This window comes from Aythya ferina (assembly GCF_964211825.1).
Source record: "Aythya ferina genome assembly, chromosome: Z".
Classification (NCBI taxonomy): domain Eukaryota; kingdom Metazoa; phylum Chordata; class Aves; order Anseriformes; family Anatidae; genus Aythya; species Aythya ferina.
Window position 1 is genome coordinate 56405304 of NC_140299.1, and position 22532 is coordinate 56427835.

The 22532-nt window shown below is 36.1% G+C and overlaps 1 long non-coding RNA gene across 1 annotated transcript; it reads right to left on the reverse strand.

Moving 5' to 3' along the window:
• Nucleotides 1-865: 865 nt before the first annotated feature.
• LOC311427321 lies at nucleotides 866-8306 on the reverse strand. The gene is made up of 3 exons (XR_014687295.1): nucleotides 8261-8306; nucleotides 3178-3270; nucleotides 866-980 (listed from the first exon to the last, which is right to left on the reverse strand). It is a non-coding gene; the product is annotated as an uncharacterized lncRNA (long non-coding RNA).
• Between the last annotated feature and the right edge of the window lie 14226 nt (nucleotides 8307-22532).

Consider the following 22532-nt stretch of genomic DNA (forward strand, 5'->3'; position numbering starts at 1 on the left):
CAGAAAGCAGTCCTGGCTTTTTATCATGTGAGAGAGAAAAACCTGACTGGCAAGTGGAAGTCATAGGTTTAGTTCCTTCCCTAGACTGAAGTAAATTTTATGTATGTTTTCCAGCTTGTATTATGCCTTAAATACCCAAATGTTTTGGAGTGTGCCTCTGTCCCTTTTCTTATTGAATTCAGGAAACTCACAGGCAGACACAGAGCTTTCAAATGAGGAATGACCATAAATCCTGTGACTCCTAGCAAATGATAATTTGATAAGCCATTATTTTTTGGATATAGGAAGACAAAGATATGCATTTCACTTTACATAGATTTTGACAAGAGCAAAATCTTAGATAAACAAAGTACGACTACTTTAATAAATGAATGCAATACACAAATGTAAGGGATATTTTAAGGAAACCTATAAATTATGTAGTCCAATTTCTCTTTAGGATTAATTATTTGAAGCAAAAATAATGGAAGATAGTATTTAAATGCTGTATCAGCAGTTTAAAAAAGGATCATCAATAGTTTACTTTCCTAATAATATACATGTACTATGTAAAGATTTGTTTCTATGCTCTGTGAGAAAAGATTTTCATTTTCCTGGCTTAGGATGAAAACATGCAACCAGATCTCTTTCTTGAAGACTAATTTGTGTTTGTGAAATCCTGTCACAAAAAGGTTCTTAAATATCTGAATAATTTAAATAATTAAAATATATATATATAATGATAATAATAATTATTATTAATTTAGGGGATTCTTTTTGTATATATCTTTATATGTATGTTCTGTGTTTTTTTCTTACTAGAAAACGGCTTTCTTCTAACAGCCTGAGTCCATTGGCACTTAAAAGACAGTAAACAGACACAGCATTTGCAAAGGATAAAATCATTCTCACTTTAATGGAAGAATTTATCCACACCACACATACAGCCATCTTTCTTATCCATCATCACTGGCACTATGACTCAAATGTCCATCTTCTTTCTAGCAAGAGAGAAGAATGGGGAATACATCAGAGAGCACAGTTCAGAATGCTTTCCATCTACAGGAAAAAGGATTACTGAAAAGCAAATGGGGGACATCCTTCCAGTTACCACTTCTCTTATTTTGATGGGATTTTAAGTCAAAGTACTGCACCAATAGCAGTAGCCTTAGCATGTCAGAAGGGAGGAGCTGCTTTTACAGATTTTAAACATGAGTCAAACTACAGGTGCTTTTTAATCTGATCTGTGCAGAAAATGCTCCTACACAGATGAAGAGAAATGTAGTGGTTTCACAATGAAGAGTAGCTAAATTCCACCACACCACATTCTCAATCTCCCTTCTCAAAATAACAGGAGGAGAAAATATGATGAAAAAGGTTTCAAGGGTTTAGATAAGACAGAGAGATCCAATCCAGCTCACCAATCACCATCACAGCCAAAAAGAGACATTACTGTAGAGATTAAATAATAAAAAGAAATTAGTATAATTTATTAAAATTATTTTAAAAACAGATAAAACAGAAAATAATATAATTTATTGCCCATCACTAGCAGATTAGAACACTGTGAAAATAAAATCTAAAAACATCTTTCCTCCTCCTCCTCCCTTCTCCCCCCCCTCCCTTCACTGAGAACAAACATAGGGCTTAAATATAAATCAGGTATTGCCAGAGGGTTATCTCTCTGAAAATCTAACAGTGCAAAAGATCTAAGGCTCATTATTATTCCAGATGTTTTCACTATTTTAAATTACAACAATTAGTTGTGGAATTAGTCAATAGAACTATTCAGAGCTGTTCACTGTGACATCCAGTAGAGCACACTGTGAAAAATTCATCTGTGATGTAGCTGCTGTGACTTTAAATGAATTACAACAAGGAGAAACATGGCCCCTAATAGACTATGAATTTAGACAGGCATTCAGAGAATTAGAAACCTATATGAATATTGTACAAATTTATTAACTTTAATGTTTTAATTGTTTTGATTGTTGAAAGATTAAGGTTCAGGAAAATTATTTTAAAAGATCAGTTATCAAAATAGAATTATTTATTATTTATTTTTTTGTAATTTGATTATAACAGCCTTTGTGATTTCCTAAACATCTACTACTAGTAACACCACAAATATAAGTTTAATCCTTTTGACAGTTCTTGTCTTGAATGACTGAGAAGCATCCCAATACTAAAACATATATGGTGTTTTTCTATGGAATTGCCGAGGATTTTTCTCCAGGATGCAGTACAATGAATTTAGAGCCATATAGTCCACGGATAGATTTCAGTGTTGAGGCACACAAAGACAAGTGTGCTTATTGGAAATTTTTCAGAGACATAACCATAAAATTCAATAAAAAACCATTTTCAAGTGTACCTGTTTGGAAAAGGTGCAGAAATATTTTTATATCTAATAAATATTAAGGAAAACTTCCAAACACAATGGATAAGTTCTCACACTATTGTAATCTGCAAATGGACAGCTTTTCAGAATAATCCTAGCAATAGAAGAATAAGGTGAAAATTGAATGAACTAGGTCTTTTAATACCAGCAAGCACTAATGCCCACATATATTTCTAGAATCTGTGAAGGATCTTCTCATCTGCTTTTTCATCCTGTGGAATAATTAAAAGGCTAAACTGCTGCTTTTTGTGCATCAGATTCTATCGACTTTCATTAAAAATCTTTTTCTTCTACAGTAATTTGTTCTCTTAGTCTTTTTTTTTTTTTTTTTTTTTTTTTTTGACATATGAATCAAACAAAATACTTTTCTGAGGATTTTAAATAGATTGAAATGCAGAACAGTAGTCAATTTAAGAGCTAGAAAAATGCAGTGGGCGATTATTATGAAATAACTACATAAGCAGAGTTTTGTCAGTCTCTTTTATTTCAGTTAACAAACCATTTCCTTTGTGAAATAAAAAATAATTCTAACATGTCTACTTTGTTACCTGGGATATTCATGTATAGCACAGGTCTGACCTGGTGATACAAAGGGAACTTAAAATTAAATAATATTTGTCAAATTGTGAATTGACCATATTTTCTCTTTGTGTGCAGTTTAAATAGTTTAAAAAAGCAGTGACCTATGGCTTAGGGCAATGTTGAAATATATCTGCTAATATACATGAAGTCCTCTGACTACATCAGTACTAATTATGCTGTAACTGTAAACTGTTACTCATCTTTAGACTTCTTACCTGCCTACATATGGTTTCAAAGTCTCAGAAACTGTCACACCTCAGTCAGAGGGTCCCAGAGACTCCAGCAGAAAATGAAGAACTGATGAAAAACTGATGAAAAAAAAAAAAAGAAAAGGTGGATTCTATTTATAAGGGATAAGCAGAGGGACAGGCCAAAGGCAGCAGCTGGACATGCTACTACTAAAATCAGTAAAATCTTTGTTAAAAGCTGTTTTAAAGCTTCTTTTCATAAGTTTCAATGTTCTTGGGAACTTGGATAGCTGCCATCTTGCGTTTCATACTCATGAAATGTGGTATCTCGCTCTTTAGAGTCACTTCTTATTTTCCTTAGTTTCATTGCTTCTTCATGCATAGACAGTTCCCACAGAGGTTCATACTGACTGAGAGTGAACCTGTTTTCTCCAGGGTGAGAACTTTACCCTCTTACTGGAATTACAAACCTTGTAATTCAAACAGAATCTCACCAGTGCAGACATCCCAGTGTTCAGCACATATCTCACATCAGCTATAGACCATCTATTGCCATCTTGCAAGCTCTTTCTTTTTTGACACCTGAGTGAGATGGCAGGTGTTCTCAAGACTGTCTCTCTTTCTCTCTCACCCCCCCTTTTTCCTTCTATTACTTAAATCTTGCATTCAGAGTGAATGTTTTCTTCCACCACCTTAGTGGTATGCTTGCCTCTAAAAACCTCTAGGAAAGCTCCAGGATTCATTAGGCCAAACTTTGCCTTCCATCCACCATTGCTCATTTTTTCTTTGCTTCTAGATGTCAGCATATTAATTTGTTCCTTTTGCTTGGGCCTCTGGTGGTCCACTAGTATTCTGTGTTTCCCATAAAAAATCTATTACTGTAAATATTTTTGTGATTTTAATAGGACACGCTATGATTTAGATACATAATCTTAGTTGGTAATTTACTTCCCAAATATTTACACAGTCCACTTCAGGGATTTTAACTTAGCTTCAGAGATTTAATTTGTACAAAGCTTAGGTACAAAGCTCAAGAACACTCCAGTATGCATTCTAGATTAAATCTTTAAGGAAAAATATCTAGGATCCATAGTATCTATTCGGATGTGGCCAATAAATTTCACTTCCTCGTAGTTCTCCTCCTGAATACTCAAGTTCCAAAGACCCAGCTGCAAATTAGCTGCCTGATCATAGACTCTTATTTAAGCTCTGTCACAGAGTATAATTCTAAACACTGTATTCAATAGCAGATGCTTAGATTGGTGTCTTAGATAAAAAGAATTCACATTCCTAGATGTTCCACAGTTAGTATTCCATATGAAGAAACCCAACAAGGGCATAAAAAATACTCTGTTTTATTCAATAGAAGTGTGAGAGCCAGGAACCAGAGTTCAATTTGTATGGCTGTATCAGCACTGTGATCATAATATCTACTTTTTAGGATATTTTTTTTTTTCTCTGATCACTATCATGCTCTTAAAAGTATAGATTAACTTCTGTGTCTTTCCTAGTTTAAGCACCTATTCACTAATTTGAAAAGATATGAAAATCCAGAGCATTATTTCTGGCATGTAAGCATGAAAATGCAATTACCATCATACAAACAAATGAAAATACTAAGTGTAAATGAAAACATAGTTAGTTTCTAAAAAACATATGCTAATAAGAATTAGTATCATGGTCTGTAAAAATCCCAACTTTTATTCATGTGTGATAAAAAATACATTTCATCATAGACATGATAAAAGGCAGACCACTGATATGAAGCTGTTGATCTACCAGGAATGTAAAGAGAACAGATCTGTGTATTATTAGTCATCATCATAGTAAATTACAGACAGCTAGGGAAGAAATATGAGACCTTTTGCCACAATTCAGGATACTATTTATATTTATAATGCCAAACACATCCAGATCAAAAAATTTTGCTGAATTAAGGAATAGTTTTTTTACTGCTGGCAAATAACTAGTAGTGAAGCATCTGTCTTCCTAAACAGCAGCACACCCCCTCTAAGCTTTGCAGTAGGTGCTTTTTGTCATAATGACAATACATCTAAATTCTACATAAATTCTACAAAAATTCTGCACATCCTGTACTCTTAGAAGCTAGGTATATAAAGAATACATTTTTAAGTGTCACCTACATTAAGAAAAAAAGTTAGAGGTATCAGCTGAGCTTCACATCTGATTCCCATCCATCTTTGCAAAGTTCAGCTGATGCTGCTTATAGAATCATATAATGGTTTGTCTTGGAAGTGACCTTAAAAATCATCTAATTCCAAAATCCCTGCCATGGGAGGGAACACAGACACCTCCCACCAGACCAGGTTGCTCCAAGACCCATCCAGCCTGGCCTTGGGCACTGCCAGGGATGGGACATCCACAGCTTCTCTGGGCAACCAGTTCCTGGTGAATTCATCACCTTCATAGTAAAGAATTTTTTACTTTTATCTAACCTAAACCCACCCCTTTTTAGTTTAAAACCATTAACCCTTGTCACTACACCCCCTGACAAAGAGTCCCCAGCTTTCCTGTAGGTCCCCTATAGGTACTGGAAGGCCTATAAGGTCTATCCAGAGCCTTCTCTTCTCCAGGTCAAACAACCCCCAGCTCAGCCTCTCTTCATAGGAGAAGTGTTCCAGCTGCTTGATCATCTTCATGGCCCTCTCCGGGCTCACTCTCATAAGTCCATGTCCTTCTTGTGCTGGAAGCCCCTGTAGTGAACGCAGTGCTCCAGGTAGAGCCTCATGAGAGCAAAGCAGAGGGGGACAATCACCTCTGCAGCCCTGCTGGCCATGCTACTTTTAATGCAGCCAGCTGAGCTTCTTGTCAGTCATCACTCCCAAGTCCTTCTCCTCAGGGCTGCTCTCCACCCATTCTCCACACAGCCTGTACTTGTGCTTGGGATTGCCCCAGCTCAGAGCACTTGGCCTTGTTGAACCTCATGAGGTTCACACAGGCCCACCTCTCAAACCTGTCCAGTTCGTGGATGACATCCATTTTTTCTTTTTCTTTTTTTTTCTTTTTCTTTTTCTTTTTCTTTTTCTTTTTCTTTTTCTTTTTCTTTTTCTTTTTCTTTTTCTTTTTCTTTTTCTTTTTCTTTTTCTTTTTCTTTTTCTTTTTCTTTTTCTGTTTCTTTTTCTTTTCCTTTTTTCCTTTTCCTTTTCCTTTTCCTTTTCCTTTTCCTTTTCCTTTTCCTTTTCCTTTTCCTTTTCTCCATTCTTATTTGAGATAAAGTTTAAAACTTGAGTGTAAAAAAGTCCTCAGAAGAAACAGTTGTTTAGCAAAGGAGATTTAAAAAGAAACAAGGAATTGAAATAAAACTCCCTGCTGTTTTTCAGATGATGCAGCAAAGGGAATCACAGCAATATCTTCTTCAGAATGTCAAATGATGCAGCACATCAACAGGAACCCTATCTAATAAAAACCGAACCACTGATAATTAAACCAATAAATCAGTCTAATCTTATCAAAAATACTCAGAAGTTCTCATGATTTCACAGAGCTTAATGTTGCTAACAGTGGAAAAGAAAAAAAAAAAAAAAAGATAATAGAAAATTTAATTTATTGATTCAGTCTCTGTAAGTATAGTAGAAGTTCTCCTGAGGCTGCAGTTATGTATAGTCTTATGAATGGTAAAGCAGTGTTACTCAAAACCAAGACATTTACCATTACTAAGATTACAATAAGAAGTAACTATTATTTTCTTTTTAAGACATATTGGTTTAAGATCCATATTGGATTAAGATCCATATTGGCTTGATCCATATTATGTTAACTGTTGTACACACCCGCATGCTGAGAGACAGCCCCTACTTGGAAATATAACCATCTTAACAGATAAAAGGCACAAGGGAAAAAAGACAGGAAATCATTATAGTTTCCATTTCAAAGAGGTAAGTAGATCATAAATTTAGATGTAAATTTGATTTTGTAGTAGCTCACTGGATATATTGGTGTTATTTATCCCACAGTACAGCTGATGATGGGCAAACTGCTGATCAACAACACTTTCTGAAATTCATGATTTACCTGGAGTGATCCACATTTGCAATGAGTAAACAAAACAATATGTTTTCTCTTTGGTAGTGAACTTCTGAAAATTTGCAGAGACTGGAGGTATTCTTTTCCCTTGTTCAAAAAAGGGTTGCCTCTCTCTTAGAAGATAGAAATCAATATAACTTTCTCAAAGTAAATGTTATGATATATAGGAACACAGTTCTTCTCCTGCAGTTGTTCATTTTTCATCTGATCTTTTATTTTATATAGACAGGAGATATTTCACTGGATTTTTTTTTTTTTAATATTATTTTTATTACAGCATCCCAGAAGACAGATAAGTTTGATTAAGTAACTGCAAGGAAAGTAGTCATTAACAGAGAGACTAACAGCTTTCTATATGTCTTGAGTTGCAACACAAGCCAGAGATAACTGACTTTTTTTAATGATATGACTTTGTATATCTTTTTCCATTTTACTTTTCCAAATATTCTGCTCTTTGAAATTTGCTTGTACACTGTTCCCAGAAAACACCTTTAAAAATGTTTATGTGTGAATATTCACCTACACTCTCTGAAAATGCTCTGACAGGCAAGGGAGCAAGAACAAGGAGATGAGCTCTACTCATCTTTGTTGAAGATGAGATATGTGAAAAGAAAAAAAAAAAAAGAAAACTGGCATTGCAGAATTGCAGAAATATGTTTTTCATGTGTTGTTTTTAAACTTTGAGCTTTATTTCTATGGAAAGTGAACCAATATCAATAAGTTCTTGTTCTAACACTGTTCAGAAGTCTTGAACAACAAAGTCTGTGTACATGTGCTGGAGTAAGAGGTCACCCTAATTTAAGGCAGTAACTTGCAGGTTACAACCCAAAGGACAGAGAAGTGATTTTCTTGTGATTTTATATGCCTGTAAGGGAGAAGAAAATACTTAAAAGTCATCCTCTAAGTTGAGGGACATGTTCTCAGCATGACCTATAGTTCTTCTCCATGAGGAAAAAGAAGGGGAAAAAATGAGCTGAGCTGAGAGTGTTAGTTGGAGGTGTTAGTGGAGTGAGACAGTCTAGACTGCAGCTAACAAAAACATGTCACACCCCGCAGCGTGACACACCTTAGCCTAAATCACACTTGCTATCCAGTAAGACTGTGGTGGTTTTACCGTGCTGGGCAGCTAAACCCCACAACCGCTCTCTCACTCCCCCTCCTTTAGATAACGAGGGGGAGAAGTAAAGCAAAGAACAACTCACGGGTTGAGATAAGGATAATTTAATTAAAGGGAAATAATTATAATAATTAAATAAAGACTACCATGAACTAAACAATTTAACTAAGGGGAAATAAAAGGGAAAGGGGAAAAAGGGAGGAAAACAAACAAAAAATAAATGAAAGCTATATGGAAGTGCAGAGGAAAGAAATTACTCTCTACTTCCCACAAATGAGCGATGATTGACCACGTCCTTGAAGCAAGGCCTCAACGCACGCAGCCGGTGTTCGAGAGGAGGACCGACGTCTTCTCAACGAGAGCCCACCCCTCCCCTCTTCTTCCTGTTTCCACCTTTTATTGCTGAGTATGACACCACATGGTATGGAATATCCCTTTGATTGGTTTAGGTCAGCTGCCCTAGTGATGTTTCTCTCCTCACTTTTTTGCCCACCCCCTAGGAGGGTTAGAGAAAGGCCCAATGCTGTGCCACTGCTGCTCAGCAGTAGACACAACACTGGTGTGATAACACTGCTGTTCCAGCTACAAGTACAGAGTACGGCACTGAATGGGCTGCTGCCAGGAAAGTTAACATTCCAGCCAGACCCAGTACAAAGACTTATAGTCATGAAGTGTAATTGGAGATTACTGCAAGGTGGGCAAAAAAAAACCTGCTAGTTTCACCACTGCCTGCCTAGATGACCAGATTGTAAATTGTTAGAACTATGCAGTGGGAAATAGTGATTGTAACCCCATTTATCTATCTTGTTAAGTGTTCTTTTCTCCCAAATATTGTTTGTTGGCTATTTCATTCATATTAGTGTGCAGGGTAAGTAAGCATTCCAAACACTAGAAAAATATACTTTTCAGTTAGAAAAGGTAGTTGCATTTATGATAAGTGAGGTGTCCCTTAAATTAGACTTGGCTTCTTTTGGTAATGATTGATCCCTGACAGAAAAGTCACATCAGTTTGTTTTTGTTTTTTTTTTTAAACAAACAAACAAACAATGAAAACTACACATTTCTGTAACAATAAGATCAGACATTTGAACAAAAATTTTGCCTTTTTTATAATGCAAAGAGTTGTCCTAACTCTTGTTGAATAAAATGGAAAATAGCAACCTGGTCACAACTTAACAGTGCCAACAAGACATGCTTAATATTTGATAGTTATGAATCATTCTTTCTGCTTTTTCCACGAGATATTAGGAACTCAGATTTATTTTTAGTCATCTGTAATCAATTTCAAATGGCATCAAATAAGTAATAATGCTTGTTATTATTTATATTGCATGCCAGTGAATACGTGCTTCCTGCCAGCTTGCTAGGCTTTATGGATAGATAAGGATATCTATAAGGTAAAAGCAACAGATAACTGTCCTGCTAAGCACTAATATATTGCTACTTGCATGATGTTGTAATGGGAAGATTAGCATTTCATTATGTGACGAATAATAGAAAATATATATTTCTAGTTTTTACTGACTACTTCTGTTATATTTTTGCATGCTAAACTTCCAAAGATGGTTCCCACTATTTTGTGCTCTGCAGTGCCTTTGTACCTAGATAAAGACAACTTTAAAATTATTTTCAAGACTTTTCACAAAAGTTTCAATTTCTTGTCAAGACTATGTTCTCTAAGATGTGATTTGTAATGTCATTGTAGTATGTAAGTACATTTCTAGTCTAGACAGACAAATTAGAATTGAGTTTAAAATTGAGTCCAGATTTTCTTGAGGTCTGGATAGTTTGTGGAAAGAAACAGAAGGTATCTAGCTGTAGGTTAGGCTAAATACAGCAGACTTTGATTTTGATACTGGCTTGTTAGTAATTACGATGAAAAGACATCATTGTCCAAAATTTTGTACCTTTAAACAAGTGAGAAGATAGCTTAAGGAGACATTTTCTAGGAAAGGGGTTGAATACCTATTTTCTGCTTTTTAAGATATTGGTTCCAAGGGAAACAGCAAATTCTACAAACATTGCCATGCAAATTTCAATTGGCTGTCAAAAAAGTCAACTCAAGCTGAAATTTAGAATTTGTTTTATAGAACATTTTCATTGTAACAAATTTTCTTCAGCTTTTAATAAATATGTTAAATAAAAAATGTGTGGTTTAGTTTCCCATCACTCCTTTCCTCTGGATTTCCTTTCTTATGCTTTTTCCCCCTACTGGTTGTATGGGTGGTAATCAGAAGAGATGAATCAGTTAAGTTTTTGCATAGTGGATGAGGCCTTTAAAGAAAATCTCAATACTTAGATACTTAGCGTACACAAGTACCTATGGATTCTTGCTCTTTACTCTCTTGAGACCCCACCAGGAACAGCGTTCAGCTCTGACAAGCCCAACATAAGAAGGACATGAACCTGTTGGAGAGAGTCAAGAAGAGGGCCATGAAGATGATCATGATAGAGCACGTCTCCTATGAAGACAAGCAGAGAGAGATGGGGACATTCAGCCTGGAGAAGAGAAGGCTCTAGGGAGATGTTGTAGCAGCCATTCAGTACCTAAACGGTTTCTAATGGAAGCTGGAGAGGGACTTTTTATCAATTTGTATTATCTTTTAAATATATTTTAAATATATTTTCAGCAAGGGACCCACATTATCCTTAGTATAAAATCCGTTGCTGAATGAGGGAAGTGTCCTGGTCATGGGAGATGCTGAGAAGGCAGAGATACTGAATGCTTTCTTTGCTTCAGTATCTCTGAATTCAGTATTGCCTGACAATAGGACAAAGGGTCTGGGAAATGGAGGGCTCCCCCCTGGTGGACGTGGGAGTGGTTCGGGAGTGTCTGAGTGGGCTCAACACACACAAATCCATGGGTCCTGATGGGATGCATCTGCGTGTGCTAAGGGAGCTGGCAGATGTGATTGCCAAACCACTATCTATCATCTTTGAAAGGTCCTGGAGAACAGGTGAGGTGCCTGAAGACTGGAGGATAGCCAATGTCACTCCAGTCTTCAAGAAGGACAGGAAGGAGGATCCGGGAAACTACAGGCCAGTCAGTCTCACCTCTGTCCCTGGAAAGGTATTGGAGCAGCTTGTTCTGGATGCCGTCTCCAAGCAATTGGAAGAGAAGAAGGTTATGAGGAGTAGTCAGCATGGATTCACCAAGGGAAAGTTGTGCTCGACCAACCTTGTTGCCTTCTATGATGGCATCACCAGCTGTTTAGATATGGGGAGAGCGGTGGATGTCATCTACCTTGACTTTAGCAAGGCTTTCAATACTGTCTCCCATGACATCCTACTAGCAAAGCTGAGAAAGTGTGGGATAGATGAGTGGACGGCAAGGTGGGTCGAGAACTGGCTGACTGGCCAAGCTCAGAGGGTGGTGATCGGAGGAGCAGAGTCTGGCTCGAGGACTGTGACTAGCGGTGTTCCCCAGGGGTTGGTGCTGGGTCCAGTCTTGTTCAACATCTTCATAGAAGACCTAGATGTGGGAATAGTGTCTGCTCTCAGCAAGTACACCGATGACACAAAGCTGGGAGGAGTGGCTGACATGCCAGAAGGCTGTGCTGCCATTCAGCGAGACCTGGACCGGCTGGAGAGATGGGCAGGAAGAAACCAAATGAGATTTAATAAGAGCAAGTGTAGAGTCCTGCACTTGGGAAGGAACAACCCGAAGTATTAGTACAGGCTGGGGGATGACCTGCTGGAGAGGAGCTCTGAGGAGAAGGACTTGGGGGTCTTGGTGGATGACAGGTTGACCATAAGCCAGCACTGTGCCCTTGTGGTCAAGAGGGCTAATGGGATCCTGGCGTGCATTAAAAGGAGCGTGGCCAGCAGGTCAAGGGAAGTGATCCTCCCCCTCTACTCTGCCCTGGTCAGGCCTCACCTGGAGTACTGTGTCCAGTTCTGGGTTCCCTGGTACAAGAAAGACAGGGATCTCCTGGAAAGAGTCCAGTGGAGGGCCACAGACAGGATACAGGGCCTGGAGCATCTTCCTTATGAGGAAAGGCTGAGAGACCTGGGTCTGCTCAGCCTTGAGAAGAGAAGACTGAGAGGGGATCTCCTCAGTGTATATAAATATCTGAGGAGTGGGGTACAGAAGGATGTAGCCAACCTCTTCTCAGTGGTTTGTGAGGATAGGACAAGGGGCAATAGCTGCAAGTTAGAACACAGGAAGTTCTGCACTGACATGCGAAAGAACTTCTTCACGGTGAGGGTGATGGAGCATTGGAACAGGCTGCCTAGGGAGGTTGTGGAGTCTCCTTCTCTGGAGATATTCAAGGCCTGTCTGGATGCCTACCTGGGCAACCTGCTTTGGCAGGGGGGTTGGACCCAATGATCTTTTGAGGTCCCTTCCAACTCCTACAGTTCTGTGATTCTGTGATCTTATTGGTGGTCCTTCTCTTAAGACTTCCTTGACTTTTTTTTTTTAATTTAATTCCTTGATTTTTCTGGGCTTATAGCCAAGAACATCATGACGTTTTTTACAATTGTGAAACTTTTAATTTTTCGTTTCCTGGAGCAGACACCATGATATTCACAAAGGCTGACTTTATAGGACTGTATAAATACACTGAAATACTTATTGCTGAGGCTCTTCAGCCTCTTGTATATGCAGCTCATGGGTCTTAGTCTTGCAGGAAGCATGTTTTAGACTGAGTGTGCTCCATAAATCTGTTTTATATATGTTCTGATGATTTATGGAGGAAATAATTCCTTAGTGTAACTTCTAGTGTCTAAAAGGGGATTCTTCTAATCATAAACTGGAAGAAATGAGAGAATTTCCTGTCATTAAGTTGAATTCTTGAATTTTTAATTTATACTGCTACAAAATTATCTGTTTTAAGTAAGGAATTATTTTTAATATAAATAGCCTACCTTTAATAAGCTCACTGCATTTTTATGGTTCCTATCTCAGGATCTCATAAATCTGAAGCATGTTAAAATATTTTATTTCCATTTTTTAAAAGGGCTACAGGCTAGAAAACAAATATTTTGTTTACTAGCTTTTAGATATAATATAGTACTGTAAGTTAAAAAAAAAAAAAAAAAAAAAAAAAAGGGGGAAATAAGTAACATTTATGCAATTTACTCACTAAACTTGGACATGTGCCAAGGAGGTCCTGGAGTATTCCTGAGTACAAGCTGCAAAATTTAACAGGTCCCTTAATATCATAAATGTTAATAGTTTACATAATGAAAGGCAGTATGTGGATTACATACGATGAGCAGACATTTTAACCAATTTTAGCAAAAAATGGATCTTATTTTGTTTGCCACAAGTTTATTACTGAGACATGCTTTACTTCCACAAAAATGTTGCTTTCAGAAGGAAAGCCTTCTTAAGGAATTTCCAATTCTAGTTTTTGCTTGCTCTTATTCTGGCTTTTGTTACTCCTGTCAGAATGACAGCGCTGTCATGATAGTGGTCTGACTGAAAAAAATACATATTACTTATTGAAATTTAATTTTTCTGGTGCCTTTTGTCTAACAAGAGTCAGTTTAGTAATTCAGTTTATATCAAGACTGTAATAACAATAACGGGTACAGTTGGCTTCTTGACTTCAGCCATAAACTATAGCTGTAAACTGACATCTCATAGTAGTGCCTTACACTGTGATTGCTTATATTATAATAAAAATAAACTGAACTTAAGACTATGTGTATTTTTTAAAATGTATTTGTTGGTACCTTTAAGTGAACAATTTTTTTCTGAAGTAGGACTGCAGTGTTTCTGCATAATCAAACTTCGATTTCCCATCCTCCTAGGTATAAGATATTACTTAGGCTGAAGAGGCATTGATTTAAGAAATGACTGACAGCAGACCATCATTTAATGAACCAAATTACACTTTTCAAATTTGTGTTATGAATTGCAGGACTTTCACTGAGTCTGAGAAAGTATATAACTTAATGTCTTGAACAAAAATACTTACTAAATTCAAGTATTTGAATGCTGAGGGCATAAACAACTTCCTGGGTGGGGTACATTTTTAGACTGTCAAAAAGAAAATGAAGGAACTTCCAGTCCAGTCAACCATCCAGCAACACAGCAGTTCTGTGATATCCATCTCAATAGTGGCATATTCTTGGGGGAAATTCTGATAAAATGTTGCTGCATGTTAACTGTTAGTAAATAAGAATTTTAGCCAAGAAAATTGAAACAAAATATCTTAGAAGTGAATGGAGTAGTACATTTTTCTGAGCAACCTGACAGTATGGACTAGTTTTGGTATTGAACCTAAACAAAACCAGGGATGTGGGAATTTCTGTAACCTTATACATTCTTTAAGCTTTATCAGGTTACAGTTTACTTTGACCTAGTTCCTTCTTTAATTTCATCTTCATGTACAGATGTCATCTGTTATTTCAGGCAGTTCTTGATTGATGTCACTTATATCCTAGCAGAAAAGAAAAAACTCTTTTGTAAGTATATTCCTTTTATTTTGTTTGCAAATTTTACAGATTCCAGTAGTATTTTACTTTAACATAAAATCTCCTTCTACCTGTATATACTATTTCGTCCCCTTGCTACTTTGCACTGCTGCTGAGAAAAAGCTGCCTACATGTCTTCATTTAAATATTTGAGCTAAGACCATTCTAAGCCAATAACTGTTTTAAAGGGTATATCAAGACCAGAATAATACTTATAGATATTTGCTTTAAACAATTGAATTAAAATAGCCCTTCAGAATTTCTGGTTTTCTTGAAGAGTAATAGTAACAAGCAGAAAACTTTGCAGATTGCTCTTAAACTTTCAATGTAATTATTTTGAATTTGGTCTGCAGTAAGGACGCCTAGAACAAAGAAAAGAACAAGCAAAACCAACAAAGCAAAACAAACAAACCCCGACCATTGAAGAGTTCCTATTTCTGATCTTAAAAAGTGGCCACAATAACAAGTGAATTACCTCACTCCAGTGAGTTTCCAGTGAGTGAGTATGGGGATTGTAGATGGATGTGATTTGCAATGCTGAATGTGAATATGGTTCTGCAGTGGTGTTGCCTGTAGTCAGTTGTAATGAGAATGAACTTTTGTGTGTGACGTCTCTGCCCTTCCTGAAAGTGATTATTAGATATTAATAGAACTAAGTGCTATCTTATTTATATGGATATTAATAACATTATATCATTGTACCTGTTTTTTTCTTTATAAAAAATCAAGTACTTCTGCTTCTCCAAACTTCAGCAAAAATGAATTCATCAGAAATACCTAGCAGTAATTATACTGTTGAACAGCAGTTTCATCAACTACATTTTTGTATTATGTCCTGACCCCTCCCCCCCCCTTTTTTTTTGGGGGTGGGGGGGAGGGGAAGGGGACAGAAGTAAGAAATATTAAGAAATATTAAGGATATAATATTAAATTATTTACAGTTCAATAGCCCATTGGATGTATGAAACAGGATTTTAATGACCACGTTGTTTTGTTGTTGTTTTTTTTTTTTTACCTTGCTTGTATTAAAGAGTTATGCAACTGGCAACTTTTATGCGGTTATGGATAAAAATAAAAATATAATTTAATATCTGTTCAGTACCTACAGTATAAAACCAAAGCTAGGCAATAGTACATAAATGGAGCAGTATTTCAGCAGTCACCACTCCAGCGTATGAGTACAGCTTCATAAGAATCTTTCAAAAAGAAGTTGCCTTCATAAAAGGGGAGGAAAAAATCTGTGTAAATGGAGATATTTTATTCTTAGCCTCTTCCCTTAACCATTTGAGAATATCTGCAGATAGTAGCCAAAGCTCAGTGACTATTTGCAACTGTAATTTTAATCAGTCATCAGAATCTTCAATGTGCATAGTCTTAATGATGTCTCATACATGAATTTTTAGATTAATTTCTAAAAAAGAGATTCATTCTCACTGGTTAATTAAAAAATAAATAATAAAAAAAAAAATGCAAGGTTTGTTAGCCTATTTACTGTGAAATATAGTCTTTCCAGTAGATGTGTCTGCCTCTTGGGACGTGAGTTAAAATAATATTTTTTTTTTTTTCCAGTAATTACAGAGTAGCATATTCAGATTCTAAATCTAGATTTTCTTGTGTTAGATGTTTATATACCAGAAAAAAAAAAATATATATATATATATTTCTTTAGATATATATATATATTTCTTTATATATATATATATTTATTTTCACCATTTGGGTAGAAATTGAAATTCAGTTTCAAATACTATTGCCAATGACTCAGAAATGTTACATACACTATGGCAGATTCAGAATAGAAGACATAATCTGACCTGTTACTCTGTCTTCATAAAAATTGATACAAGAAGTCAATGGGGGATAATCCCTTTGTTTCTGTATTGAGGATAAGATTCGTATTTAAATATATTGTCAAGGATGTCTCTGTTTTATATAAACTTGTCTTCCAAACATATATTCCTTCACAGCTGAAGACATTTCAAGTGGTAATTCCTTCTCTCTCTCTAGCTGTCTTGAGCCAAAATCAGAAAATAAATAAATAAATGAATAAATAAATAAATAAATAGATAAATCCTTCATTGAAGTGGTTGTATTGTTGGGAAACATTAGGATTTAATGGCCCAAAGTGTTCCCCATTCTATAAGATAGCAACACAATTCTGAGAGTGTGTTGCTTGTGTAACACTTACCAGATATCAATGTCCTGTTATAAATATGTAGTATACAGGGCTGCTACGAAGCTAGTTACTAAGGATTTTGGCGTATCAAGTCACCAGTCTGAGAAAGCTGTCACAGAATCACTGAATAGTTGAAGTTGAAAGAGACTTCTAAAGATCATCTATTCCAGCCTCCCTGCCGAACAGGGTCATCTAGCATGGATCTGGGTGGGTTTTAAAGATCTCCAGAGAAGGAAACTCCACAAACTGTGTGCAACTTGTTCCAGTGCTCTGTCACCTTCACAGTAAAGAAGTGTTTTCTCATATTTAGCTAAAATTTCCTGTTTTTCAGTTTGTGTCCTTTGCCTGTCATCTTCAGAGTCCATTCAGCCTTCTTAGACATCTATTCAGTATGTTGCAATGCCCTCATAGCAGTTAAAGCAGGAATACATTAATAAAAATAATGCTGCTGCATTTCTCGATCTCCTACAAGCCTTTGTCAGACATTGTTTTATAGCTATAATCTAAATAGGACAGGACAGGACAGGACAGGACAGGACAGGAGAGAATAGAATAGAATAGAATAGAATAGAATAGAATAGAATAGAATAGAATAGAATAGAATAGAATAGAATAGAATAGAATAGAATAGAATAGAATAGAATAGAATAGAATAGAATAGAATAGAATAGAATAGAATAGAATAGAATAGGAGTACCATACAATAGTTCGGTTGGAAGGGGCCTTCAAAGACCGTCTAGCCAATATGCCTGATCTTTCTAGGGCTAACCAATTGTTAAAACTAGTGAAGTAGATGGGAACTTTTACATGCAGTATGACATAATAAAAGATATTGAAGAATATTTAACATTCCTTAAGTTAGCCATACATTTAATTAACATCCCTTCTTTTTCTGGGAAATACTGTCTTTTTCAATCAGTAATTTTTTTGCCTCTGCTTTCCAAATGCCCCTTTTAGAGCAAGCAGTTAACTCTACTCAACCCTAAATGTCTGTGTTAGTTCAGATCAAAACATGCTCATAGATTTGTTTAGATTCCATTCATTTTATTATATTTAAATATTTGTAGCACTCAGTTGCCAAACTGAAAAGTTCCAGTCCTTACCAGTATGCTGGCCACAACACTCAATGATGCAAAGATGAGATACCTGCTCCAAAATTTTAAGGTTAAAATTTTAAGTCCCTGCAAACTTCTGCACTTCTGTGTAAATGCACTTAGAGTAATTGTCCAGGGGAAATAAATAACACTGCATTTTGCAGTAAAATTGCAAAAAGATCAAAGGCTTTGGAGGATAAAACCTTAATTTTGCATGAGACATATATATTTTTACTCAGAATCTGGTATCACTTAGCACACTTAGCAATTTAGATAGGTTAGTTAGTCTGTTAGTAATTTTTTTTTTTTCAGCTCTGTCTTCCACTGAAATTTGCTTTTGCTTTGCAAGTAGTCTAGACTTTCTGCTAAGAAAAATGAATTACTGGTGTAAATATGTCTTTTATGTTATCTGAGTTCTGTAGAGGACAGTGTAGTCAGAAATAATTAGATATATAGTGATAAGGTTAATTAAAATATACAGAATTGCCTACCAGAAAATGAACATTTCTGGAAAGACTTATTCTCAGCACTTGGAGTTGAAATAAAATTACTTAGTTTATACTTGTAATACACAGAAGATTTCATGATAAGGAAACAAAACAACCTGACATTATATATCGTGGCAACTATTTTTGACCTGAACTAAGGGGACATTTGAAATATATGGAGATTTTCAACTAAATAAATTATTAAGAGAAAGACAATTCCAGGCAACATGTAATTTGTGCAAGTTTGAATCAATTGATAGCTTTTGCTGAACTCAAGATACAGGCAGCTCTTATGCAGAATGTTTAAGTAGAGGAGGTGGAAGGTAAAGAAATTTCTTGTTCACTGCAGTTCTTTTGATCAAACAAAGGTGTTTTCTGCAGGTCTGATATGCTTATTTCCTAGCAATGTCTGCATAGATACTGACATTTTGTGCAGAGTAACATGCCTTTTATTGATCCTCAAGCCATTGGGAATTCTAGTACAAAGACATCCCTGGTACCAGGCTACCTTTTGCAGTCTGAGTGTGCGGAAGAACAGTGTCTACTCCTTTTTGGGTATCTGGTCCAGAATCATTTTCAATGCAACAATGAATAATAAGAAAGGGAGGAAGCGGTAGACAAAACTGCACAGGGACAGACACCCAACCAACAGAATATAAGTGATGGGAACCAAACCTGGTAAACTACATGGATTGGTGATGAAATGAAATAGGGTGAGAAGGCTTATTCCAGCAAGATTATCTGATTGGGGATCTGGTCTGTTGGGAAACTAAGGGATAAAAGGAAACCAAAAACCAGAATATACTGAGACACAGACCTGACAGAATGACATGGAGACAATGACAAAAACAAATCTCTCAGTCACGCTGGTTGATCGGCTATGGAAAAACTACAGGAATCACTTCCAGGAAGATCAGTCCTGTCTGGGCAGATGGTAGAGCTGTGAACCAGGGGCCTGGGCTGTGAGGAATGCAGGGATGGGCAGAGCTCTGCAAACCCTTGGGGGATCTGCAGGAGAAGGGAAGCAGCGAGGTGCAGAGAGGGGGCTGTCAGAAAGGGGGATAAAAGGTTGCTTTGTGTGTGAAATGGGGTTGTCAGCATGACTGTCTGGCAGAGCCCTGCGCCTGGTCAGTGCTGTCTCTCCTGTCTTCTCATTTAATCCTTTCTTACTTTTTAATGTCCTGTGTGCATGGGAGCAGTGGGCACTCAATGCCAGCTACTGGAGTCAGACCATGAACATCAGGTGGGCAGAGGTCCTGTACTGGCACTCATGGAGGGGCTGTGAGAGTGGGTGCCAGTGGAATGAGTCTGTGGGCACTGGTGCATGCAGACAGCCCCAAGAAGGAGTAGTAAGTAAGCAGGGGCCCTGTGGTCAGGCAAGGGGCCAGGGTGGGGGTACGGGTGCCAGGTGGGCAGAGGGGCCATGCTGGGGCTGGGGAAGGTGGATGTGCACATGCTAGTGGCCTGGGGACTTTTCCTGTGGGCCTGCACCAGGGTGTGCTGTCTCTGCCAGCCCCAGGGCAGGAGGGGACAAGGCCATTACCCTCTGGTATAGATGCTCTTAGTACACACCAGTAACGTGCACTACAGAATGCTGCAGCAGTACCTGAGCATATTGCCTCCTCTACTTTTGGTATAGAATGCATTTCTAGCATGGGAGAACTCTTTGAAAAACATCTGTAATAATGGTATACCTTATCTTACTGCATAAAGCCTTTTCATTTTCACAATAAATTTAGTATAGATTGCTTAAATTAATAGACAGAAAGGACTGTCATGCATCCCAAGACATGCATCCCAACTTAAATATAACGGTAGCCAAATGACTGTAAAAACAATTAACAAAAAATATGATTTTTTGTATTCTTTTAGTAGATATGCCTATCATTTATAATGATTATTTTAGGATATTTCATATAATGTGACAGAACTAAAATTTGGGGTTAGGCATGCTTTTACATAACAAGAGAAAACAAGCTAAGATATAATGATTTATCTGGAGACTGATTTTTTAAATTTTCCTTTTTGATTCTGTTAAAAATATCTTGCCTAACAGAACCCCAGGGCTTGTCTAAATCAATCCTAAGGAGGTTTGTTTTTTTGTGTTTTTCTTGTTTGTTTATTTGGTATGTTTGTTTTAAAATGTATTTTTAAAAATATTTTGTATGTTATAACTTTACTCTTTCAACAACTCAACAACAAGAACTTTCAACAAAAAGAAGTCCATATCTGATATGTTTCTAGAGGAAAAGACAGTTTGGTCTTTAGTTTTTCTTAAAGAAATTGGTATGTAAAAGTGAAGATGAGTTTGTAAAATCATCAGAAACAATATATAATGTCTTGACAAAACCTTTTAAATCATATTTGCAAATGCAGTGAAATACTATTTTAAGTAAAACTTTGATCCTGGAGAGAGAAAACACTAATTTATTGTGTATACATCTAATGCAATTTCAGAAAACTTGTTATTAGAGAGTTTAGGGAATGGAACAACTTAATAGATATTCATTTTATTGCTGGCTGTGTAAGATTCATATAAAAATTATTCTTCATACTATATACTTATACTATCATACATATAACATTACATATATATCAATATAATATAATAAATGTTAAGCAAATAATAATTCATATTTAAATAAAAATAAAAAAATAAAATAAATTCTAGAGGAGGATTCTAAATGTGGAAACTTACAATAACATCTACATGCTAGTTTGTCTAGGCTATCATAAGATTAATTGGGCACAATTTTGCATCTGTCATCCGCAATACTAATGACCAGGGACACCTATTGTATGCTTAGACATTTCCAATTATCTATGGACTTGGAAGTTCTTGTAGACTTTCAGCTCAAAAAGGCTAATTACAGTTTGAATTTAGTTAGCTAGGTTTGCTTGAATGGTTTTTAAATAAAAAGGTCTGAGAAAATAAATTTAAAAGATAGGTTATTTATCTGAAATGTCAGAAGTGAGTGTCATTTGCATAACAGTAAGCAATACCTTTGATTCTGCTTGAGTATAGTAATTTCCACTTGATTCAATGTTTTTTATTTTGTTTCTTGGATTTTATTTTCTACAACATTATAATATTATAAATGGAAAATAACACACAATTCTAAAATAAAAATTAATTAAATTACACTGAACATAGTATTCAAAAGTTCTGTGAGAAAAGATTGTAAGTTCAATTGTTTATTCACACAAAGGTCTGAAAATGATTCTTGGTCATAAACCTGAAAAGTGAATAGGGACTTTTCATCAGATTTGCTGTGTAATCATAATGAAGGAAACAAAGAAAATGTGCTCTGTGGTATATAAATTAACAGCCAAACACAGAATCACAGAATCACAGAATTTTCTAGGTTGGACAGTCAAATTCAGCACTATTTTGATAGAATAATTTTGAAAGTTGTATTTATTTAAATGAGCAAAGTAAGATCTGCCTTTTTTTTTTCTTGCTTAGTAAACACAAAGAAAACTACTTATTTGTGATAGATGCATTGAAAAATAAATAAATAAATAAATAAATAAATAAAATCTGTTCCCTTCAGGGAAATATTATCATCTGCTAAGCTAAGTCACAGAAAGAAAAGTATTTCTGCAGTTTAGATCACCAACACAATTTGAATCAGAACATAGTCAAATAGTTTGCCTTGTCTTAGCCATATCAGTTCAAGACTTCTTTTATCAATTGCATCTAGCCTTTGACAATGTAATACAATGGGGAGACACACACACACATACACAGTGTTTCTGTCTGAGGAATGATAAAATATTATGAGGCAAATTCTTTGTTACTTCTAAGCTGCTTTCCTAAAAGCCTCCTCTCACTCAGAGCACTGAAACTGTGTAGAACATCACAGCTCATTCATGAAGGCAGCTTTGTGAGATCCAAAGTTGCTTTTACACTTACCAGTGACACAGTCAATAAAGATGATAAAGTGAGAAAGAGATAAAACTGTTTTCTATTTGACTGTCAACAAATGTGATGCCCTTGAAGTTATTTTTAAATGACTGTCTCCACTACTACTTAT